A 10,295-nucleotide genomic window follows, 5' to 3' on the forward strand; every position below is an offset into this window, starting at 1 on the left:
CTTCAGCAGAGAAGGTTGGGTGTTGCAGAGGTATGAAATGATTTGAAGAGAGAAAAAAAAAACAACTTTCATTTCTAGCATAAGATTGGCTTAAAGAAGAAAGTCCTGGCAATAAATAGCACAAAAGAGTAACTTTTGAGTGGTGCATACTTAGCTTGTTCCTCATTCTTGTTTTTGCTGCATAATGGAAGGTTACCTAAACCCCTTGTCCTGAAGAGTTGAGTGAAAACTTGGCAATTAAAAAATTAGACCAGTAAGATCCTCCCCAGACTCTTCCTAGATCAATACTACATGTCTCCCTGTTCTTCCTGTTTCCAAAATCCAATTTTTGTATCAATAGTCCAAAAGTCTTAAGCATATGAGACCTACAGTGCAGGTCTCCATCCTTCTCAGCTTTTCAAAAGCATGTAAAATGTTTGCTTTTGCATAGATTCATGTGGCCAGCCTTCAAAATATTGTCAAAATACTGAATATGAAATTGAACCAGTGGCTTGTCCAGCTTATTATCACTTGTGGTCGTACCCCAGGTTTTGAGAGAAAATTGCAAAAATGATTAAATACTTTAGACCACCTTGCTCAGAATGCTTGAACACTTGGAAATTCTCTGACAATGATTAGTACTAAAGGATTTGCTTCGGTTGCATCTTAAAATCATCATCTCTCTCTTTTTTTTTTTCTCACTATATAGACAAAGTCTCAGGAGTGGTATTTAGCAAAGGATTTGGGGAACAATACATCAGTCTATGCGTTCATCTTTCTTTCACAGCTGACGTAACAGAAGAGTGGCCCTAAGGTCTTTCTGTCCTGGTATCCTGCCTCTAACATGGACTGGAAATATATTTTGAGGACAAGTTTTAATAGTAGGACTGGAGTGTTGTTATCCCAGACTCTAAAAATGGGTAAATCAATCTAGTTTTAAGAGCTATTGCCTATTGCTTACACTGTCATACACACTGGGCGCTCAGGGAGGAGGAAAAGCAGTAGCCTGCAGCTTCGGTGTTCTCAGGCGTAAGTGACCAGAGAGTGCCAAGAGTCTGACGGAGCAAAACATGTTGTTAAGAACTGATAAGCAGTTTCAGCTCCCATCAAAATACAACTGGTATTTTAAAAATTAGATGTTTAAGCTGCTAATAGCACAGAACAAAGGAAAGGCAAAACTAAATACTGTTTCAAATACTGCAACCTTTATCAGTTTGAACAAACAGCCAGCCTTCAACCAGTTGACTTGATTAAATTCATGAGTAAACATGTTGACAATGCTGTTCTTAGAACTGAGGTACTCTCAATCTGTAATGGGTTTGAAGACAAAGCTTCCCCTCCTGCCCCCCAGCATGTTTTTTCCTGTCATAGTAGGACTTGAAGTACCTGAAGGTGATTGAATCTCCTGTGGTGATCTTCCACAGAGGAGAGGCTAATGCCTGTCTGGCAGAGATTCCTCTGTCTCAGATATCCTTCCACTAAAAGCACAAATTGAGCTGTCTGCAAGTAGAACTATCCATACTCGTAATTATACCAGTATAAAAAACTTTATTTCTTGGTAAATTATCTACTAGAAACTAAGTAAATGAATCAGAATAACATAATGTGGTTGATTAACTGATACTACTTTGTGTTTATAATAGAATTGCAGATAGTTTTCTTTGTTCTTGGGGTTGATAAGTTTGGGTTAAACTTAGTAAGGTGGGATACAGTGATAGTGCCACTCTATTGACAAAATAGAGCACACTTGAGCACTTTAGCTCTGCTGAAAAGGTAATGCTTGAGCTCATGTTTTGGTAATTGAAACCTTGTATAACCTTGTATAAGGTAGGACTTTTGAGAGCTCTGAAGTTTGAACTTGGCCTATTCTCATTGAAAGGAGAATAATTGTTGAAAAAATCTCACTTTTCATGCTATGTAGTTCAGATAAAATAATTTTGTTGAACATCACTTTCATGCAAAAAAGAAGAAAGCACCATAAAAATAGCTGGAATAAAATAGTAGTACAGGTGGGAGAGGAAGAAGAGCATGTACCAATTTCAGTGTTGTTATTGACTATACCAGTTCCCTGTAAAGTTGTTACTGGTGTTCTGAAAACAGGGGGAACAAAATCAACCTCAGGAGTTGAAGCTGCACTGTTTAGGTAGACAAGTGACCACATGTTAAAAATTACATCTGTTGGCAGGCAATGCTTCTAGCATACTGAACTTTAAAAATAAATGCTTTGGCTGTTGAATCCCAGTGAGCAAAAAATAAATGAAAATTGGGGATGAGTGTTTGAGTTTTTGACCTTAAGTTAATTCAACTTGGTAAGTCTAAGGCCAGCAAGGACAGTTGGTCAGTTCAGGTTATCAGTATTATTATCTTATCTCTCTATGGTGGTGCTGCATGCCATTTCCTTCCGTTTTATCTTGTATCTAACTGTGTGTATGTATCTACACAGATGAACTTTCCAAACAAAAACTGGATCATAAACTTTTCAAGGCAGGCACCTGTTCTTATCTATACTGCCTAGTATGCAGTTAGCGGACAGATTTCCTTAAACACTGGGATTTGAGAGTGCAAAAACAGCAAGGCATACACTCGAGTTCAACAGTCACTGCAGTGACTGAAAAGAAGAGTCTCGGCTTCAGGTTCTTTTCACTCTGTTCCAGACATGGCACCAAGTATAATCTAGGATTTCTGTATCTCTTATTTTCCCTTTAACTTCTGGTCATGTTTTCCCCAAATCTGTCTCTTTTCTTTGCAAGTGTAAGAGGATTACGATGTGATTTTGAGATGGGCAGGGATTTCTAAATAGGAAATAAACAATGCACTTTGGGTTATTTTGTTCAACCTTCATGTCTGTTGGCAACATATTTAGAAAATGGCTTCTAACCTGGCTCCATTTCCATGAGTAATGTCAAAATGTACCAACACTACAAGGAGCTGAGACCTGTAGATTGCTAAAATGGAGGAACAATTTCCTTGTCTTCAAAATGTGCTTTTTGGACATTTTCAACTACACTCTCAAGCAGTGTGTGTTCACTGTGTTCTTAAAAATGTCAATGCAGCTTGGTTTTCAAATGTCTTTTTCTAAAGGTACGTAGGATCTTTTCAGTCCTGAAGTTACTGACAACAGAGATGGCTGTAACAGGTATCAGAGGACATGTTTTACATTAAAAAAAAAAAAGCCTTCTCTAATTGCTTAAAATTCTGGGCCGTATGATCTGCTCTCTGTGCGTTATTTTCTTTCTGAGACACTGGGATCCGTTCTGGTCCATCTCTACAGCAGCCAGTGCCGGGGATCCCAGGGATCCATTTCTACAGCAGCTGGTGCCAGTGCTCCTGGTATTATGTTGGTTTATTTTTGTTTTTGCAGGGCCAAAATGTCTCCTGAGGGTGGAGCACTCACGGGAGTGGAGCCTTCAAGCTGCCTTAACATGATGAATCTTGCTAAGCTGCCCTTTAGACTGATTTATTGCTTTACCGCTGCCTATAAAAGCGGCTCCCACGTGTGAGCAGCACTGACAGCGGAGGGCAGAAGCGCAGAGGGCAGTTGTCCCCCGCGCAACTCGGTCCCACAGACCTGCAGGGACAGGGAGCAGGAGGAATGGGTCGCTACTCGGGCAGGAGCAGCAGGCTCATCTTCATGTGCTTTGTGACTCTGGTCCTTTTTGCTGTCGAGATCTCGGTAGCATACGTTGGCAATTCTCTTTCCTTAGCTTCAGATGCCTTTGCAGTTCTCTCCCACCTCATCTCTATGATCATCGGCTTGCTCGGGGTGAGGTTCAGCCGCGTCAGATCGCACAAGGCAAATACTTTCGGCTTCTCCCGGGCAGATGTGCTGGGAGCCTTCGGCAACTCTGTTTTTGCTGTCGCTCTGATGTTCAGCATCTTCATCGAGGCGATCAAGAGGTACATCAATCCTCAGAAGACAGAGAAAGCTCTGCTTGTCCTCATTGTTGGGATCGCAGGTCTGTTCTTCAATGTGTTCAACTATGTTATCTTCATGGACTGCTGTTACTGTCGTGCACCCCAAGGAGACCCTGAAACAGGTAAATAATCTAATACAGTCACTATGCATCTCAGCATGCTGTTTCCAATTAATGACTTTTCTAGAGACTATTGACTGTTTTTCTGAGATGAGCAAGTAAAATGTCGTAGTTTTTTTCTATTCTTTTATTAGTAAGGGTAATGGATGCAATGCCTGAACTGGTATGTGCTTCCCACTTATTCTGTAAGGCAGCTATTACTAAATGTGCTTCTCAGTAAATAATGTGAGTCGTGTATAGAGTGGCTTTCTAAAGTGAACAGTGACTTGCAAGAGAAATTTTCTCCCTAATCCTCTGGCTGGCAAAGCGTGGGACAAGGTGTAGTACAGATGTGCTATGACCATAAGGAGATTCTTGCTAGGAAAAACGTGTTCCTGAAATACCAATTGTCCACAGGCAATAACTCTCAAAAATTGAGTAATTCTGCTGTAACTTTCTTCCAGGACCTGATTATCTTTTGCAAAGAATTCACAGTTTGTACAAGAAGAAAGAATAGGTCAAGACGAAAGGGGAGTCTCAGCCTTCTTTGAATTGGGGCTGAACAGTTGAAGATGGCTGTTCTGAGAATATTTGAACGATGAAAAACTTGTGAATTCTTTGCTGCTGTTCATTAACATGAGCTTTAGAGGGAGGCAGTGGAGAACCGGGGGTACTCTGCTACATAAATACTTCGTCCACATGCCTGCAAAAATGTCAGACTGCAAACAGCCCATTGTCTTCTGTAAAGCATTTGCAGGAGGTTCTGTTGAGCACACGGAGGTGTAGCCTTTCAGTTTGTTTTCCTCAGCACAGGTTTTTCAAATTTCAAATCTCAGCATAGGAATTCCAAATCCAAAGAGATGAGGACCCTTTATTTTATTCCTGCAGAAAATGCCTCACTTCATCTCACGTAAGATAGATGTGTGTGTACGCTCTCTCTTTCTCTGTATGTGTATATATATGTATATATATCTACACACACACATACAAACATATTTCTTAGAAAGAGAAATATTTGAGTTGGGATAGGAACCAGATATTTGCAAAACATTAACTGGACATCCTGGTGGAATAGCTGAGAGACCTGTCTAACAAAGCAGCGGCTTTTATACACTGCTCTATGTGAGGTTCAGCTTTAAGGCTGGACAGGGCTTTGGAGGTTCTTGTTCTCCCATGCTGGAAAATAAAGTTTGTTAGTTTACATTTAAGTGTTTAATATGTTTCCTATAGGACTATAAGTGGACAATATTTCTGTTTATTACAGCTACCTCCAAACAATACTAAAGGTTTAATTTTACTGGTGTTTTACACCAAAGCCACATGCACAGCTTTTGTCTGTCCATTTTTTCAGATGCCCAGTTCTTTAAAATTTGAGCTGCTCATAGACAAAAGCAGTGGCAGGATGTAATTAGCAAGGGAGGAAGAATGGGGGTTAATGGTCTTTTACCTTTGGGACTGTCACCAATTCCTCGCAAAGTCATGATCTCTGTTTGTGGTGGCTTTGTGGAAGAAAATCTGTTTCATCCTAGCAGAAAATTGTGCCTCTGGGTGCAGTCAGGGAGGAGAAACACACCAGCACTTAAAGCCAAAAATGGAGAGTGTCAGGCAACTAGGAAATTAACCAAAATTAATGCAGTTGTGTGGGTAAATGCTGTTCTCCCTCAACTTCGAGGATGCTGCTTCTAATGGCTCACTGGGACAGCACAGCCATGGACATATGTCCAGATTTTGCTCTGAGAAGTGCCTGGCAGCTCCATTTTGCCTTCAGTTGTATAAGACATGGATGAATGTTGTGCTGTGCCATAAACGCAATGTGTAGATTTGTCTGGGGTTTTGTCTTCGTTTCTGGTAAGGTAGGTCTTCTCTGCCTGTGGTAATGGCAAAACAATGCCATTTAATACTGCAGAGAGAATGCTCCTTTTTCTGGACTTGATTTTATAATCCTCACTTTAAGTAAAATTTCACATTTATTTCCTCTAATTCAACCTGAGTAGGATTTTTTTAAATGCTTCTTTGAAAAGAAATGTTATTCAAAAAATTGTATTCTGAAAGCATATAAATACACTTTTACATTATACATATACTTTTTATATATATTAAAAATGTGAAAAAAGAGGGATTCCTTCTCTTTCTCTCCTCATTCTGCATATGAGGAAAAGATACTCTTTCCTCTCGCTTAGGAGGCGGAAATCATGGCAAATTTTCTGATGCGTCAACAGCACTAGCAGAAATGGAAGGGGATGGTCATGGTCTCTGAATCACCCTGGTGCAATCCAGCGGTGCACAGGCGATACCCTCGATGACACCCGTGCAATCTCTCGACGTCCAGTGATCAATGAAGGCTAAAGGTTTGCGGAGAAGCTCTCTGCTTGCTAGGTTTTTCCGGGAAGCAGGAGAGCTGGCTTCAGATCTCCGTTCCCCATGTAGGGAATGGACTCAAACAGCACTCTTTCTCTTTTATGTGATTTTGCTTCACTTTGAAAAACTCAAAGCAAAAAATAGTGCGGTTCAGTCATCAGGGGCTGGGAGAGCCTTGACTACAACAAACATGGTTGCTGGGGCCTGAGCGTCAGTGGGCACCAACAGCACTGCTCACAGGTGCCCACCTGGCTATCCATCCTTTTCCCTTGCTCTGCCTCTCCTCGTTCAGCTCACTGCAACATCTGCTCCTCAGGTTCTCGTCTTAAAAACGTACTCTTCTCAAGCAAGCATAAGCACACTTTTCTGAGCTGCAATAGCCAGCCTTCCCTGCTCGCTCAACCAGGTGGGCCCAGCCAACCTCCTCGGCCCTCTGGCTGGGCTTGGTGTGCCTTTCACCCCTCACTCCTCCACTCCTCCCTTTTCTCTGGTTCTTGCTATCCTTTGGCTCTCTGTCCAGGTCCTAAGTATTCATCCAATGCATTCTCCTTTGTCTCTGTAGCACATTCAGATTCTCACTAGTTGTGTCTGCCAGCTGTAAGCACCCATCTCTCCCTGCCTGCTTAAATGATGATCTCTGAATCCATCCTGGATGGTGAGATGGATGTCTAGGTCTATCTTTGCACTTGATTCGGGCAGTCTGGTTCCCCGTGCTACATTATATATTACAGGTATAAAATGTTTTTATACTCTACTGGAACTGTCAGGTAGAGGTGCTTAGGCTGGCTGGGCTATCCACGGCAGCATGGAAAGCAGCACAGCCCGGTTATTGCTTTGACTGAAAATCCAGGAAATACTTGCTAACACGTAGAAATATTAAAGCTTCCCTAAGAAACTTCTACCAGAATTATCCTTCACAAAACCCTCTTTTTACTGTTGCTGTTAGAAGTGACAGAGCAGCTTTAGCCAGAGTTTTCTGACAATTTTGAGGTCTGGCATCTTGCACGGAAATGAAGATTATGACAGTGTAATAAGCAGCTGAAAATAAAATCAGGCTCTTACAATAAATACCAGACAACTGACCATACACTTTATAGTCAGTCATAAAAGTGCAGAAGCCTGTTTTACTGCACACAGAAATCAGTTTACTTCTGTTTGTGTAGCTCAGTGTAATCGTCGCTTCTGCTCATTTCTATATGATTTTCAACTGTTGGGGGCCACAGTTTGAAAAGCACCACGTTAGTCTGGTTACAGTACTTCTCTGTTGTTTGTCTTGAGAAAAATAATAAAGATTGAATGTGGAGGAAACATTTGTCCTGTTGTCATGTGATCTGTACTGAGGGGGGAGGGAGGGGGGCAGTAGGGACTGAAGAAGACACTGCCCAGCCCAACCTGTTTGGTACGGAGCCACGCATACAGCATCTGGTGCTGTGAGAAACCAAGCTAATCTTCTAATACAAGGGCTCATGATCCTTGCACTGTTCACAACTCATTAAATAAAGCTAAGTGGCTTGCTTTTATTTTGGTAGCTGCAATGTAGCATGCATTTGCATGAGCTTTTTACATGATAAGACCACTGGGTCTTCATTCTCCTATCTCACTCTGCACCAGCAGCCTGCCTCTCAGATAAGAGGTAGCATGTAAGCTAGCAGTCACATAAATGGAAAACATGCCTTCTTTCTCCTCCTGGACCTTATGCAGAGTAAGAGTGTTTATTCTGAGCCTTGCTTGGAGGCATATCTCTTTTCCCAGGCTTTTGTAGGTAGGATTGGGTTGGGGATGTATGTGTGAATGAACTGAGATGAAAAAAGGGAGCAGCTTTAACTGGCTGGGTGATTTGAGAGGGCTTTGTTGCTATAATGTTCTGAACTCGATTTTTCGTGGATATTGTTGCAAACATACTGATCCCAGGGTATATGAGAACATTTATAGGCCAAAAGAAGTGGATAAGTGGCTGCTTGACCTGTGTCTTAATGCCAGGGGCCATCCCAGAGGAGACCTGGTGAGCAGAACCATGCAGATATTGGAACACAATTGTATTTTGCTCTGCACTCTCTGACTGAGCAGACCCAGCAATATATATATATACTGCAGGAGATAAAAGTGCTCTAGGGATTGGAAATATTTTTAAAATGCTCAAAACTCTATTTTAAATGGAGACTTGGAGCTATGCTGCTGTGTGACCACGAGTATAGAAGAAATGGGTGCTCTGTTAGCAGTTAATTTTTTTTTCCATCCTCTTCCCACAAAATCTGCTTTACAAAGCAGCTTGAGCTGCAGACCTCAAAACAACTCCCTAAAGGAACTGTTCCTTTATCCCCATTTTTAGTGGTGTAAAGAAAATGTGACTTGACAGACCTGTCTTCCTGCAAGGAAAAATGGACAGAAGAAACCAGTGCTCAATACGTGGGATTGCTCTGTCTCTAGAATGCAGAAGTCACCATGTAAATGCTTAAAACCAATCACTTTATTCACCTCCATTTAAGAAAAGAATGCATTCTCTGGTCTGAACAAGTTTCTCTCTGAAAAGTGCTGCTGAACTGGTGCCAGATTGTACCAGCCCGATGGCTTGGGGACTTTTTCGAGGAATGGTGAAGAGCCCTGGGTTTAACACCTATAATGAGAAACCTTGGGCTTACCATGCTTTTCTGACATAAGCCTGAAAGTTGTTCCTGAAGGTCAGCATTACTACATCTATTTTACCTCTATTTCAAATATATCTTCATCAGGCTGATGCTATTCTTCCCTGAGAGCATCAGTCTTTAGTAAACACTTCATGCTAATTTGTGCCCTGACTACATTCACAGCCAGATGCTGGTCACACATGCAGAACCTGAGTTTACCACCAAACAGTTGCTGCAGTCACACAATGCATCCTCACAGATTTATGCTACCTAGGTAGTGCACCATGGTATTCAACTCCTAGATGCTTGCCGGAGTAATATATATAAATAAGGGGACATATGTCCTTTTATGTGTGTTTATTTCCGTAAGTCCCAGAGGTGTTAGGGCATTGGCATGCAGGTAACCAAAGCCCACTCTAACCAACTATCTAGATTTTCTGGCTTTGATTTCTATAGCATCACTGGAGTTAGTCCTCTCAAGTGGAACGAAAAAGCAAGGGAAACTTTCAAAGTAATTTTTAGCATTTACCAGATACATAAGACTGGACACATATCTTTGCTGCATGATGTCTTCTTTAGTTTAATAGTTTGCCAAATAAACCTCACCAAAATCTAACAAAGCTTTTCTGAGCAGCTACCCCCAAAGGTGACCAGATCTGTGTTAACGTTAGCTGAGGCTCTGATGCAGAGTCTTCAAGACAGACAAGACAGATGGGAAGAGACTGTGAAAGTCTACATAGCAGCATGCTTCTCTGAATTTTCTTCAGTTATTATTATTTTTTTTTTGAATGCTTTATTCTCTTCAAATAAGCCTCAAAAGCTGATCTAATGGGGAGATGTTTTACTTTCCCCAGTTAGTTTCAAGCAGAAAATTTTGCATCCAAACAAGCGAACCCAAATATTTTGGGGCTAACTTTTGGCCAAAATGGAAAGAGCAGAATGAGCATTTTTAAGTCTGTAAGGAAAGAAAGCAAAGTATCCCTGCATCGTTTAAACAATCATATAAGAGTAAGTTCAAAACTTGTGAACCCAGATTCCAACAGTACTGGTACTACTGAACTTTGGGTATCTACATTCACTTTCAACCTTGAACCAGCTTCATAGTAATGGCACAGACAGATTGGCTGGGTTGCATCACAGTATCTGTGGTGAGTTGTAAGGAAATGAAAGGACTGAAAGAGAACTAAGTTCAAAGTCATAAACAGCCTCAATACAACAGCAATTTTAAGGGCATGTTATATATATTCACTGCTATTGTTTTATTTGGACAGCTATTCTGCATGGGCACGGTTCTGTTGTTGTTTTCTTTTTCTTTTTTCTT

This window comes from Cygnus olor, chromosome 3 (assembly GCF_009769625.2).
Source record: "Cygnus olor isolate bCygOlo1 chromosome 3, bCygOlo1.pri.v2, whole genome shotgun sequence".
Classification (NCBI taxonomy): Eukaryota; Metazoa; Chordata; class Aves; order Anseriformes; family Anatidae; genus Cygnus; species Cygnus olor.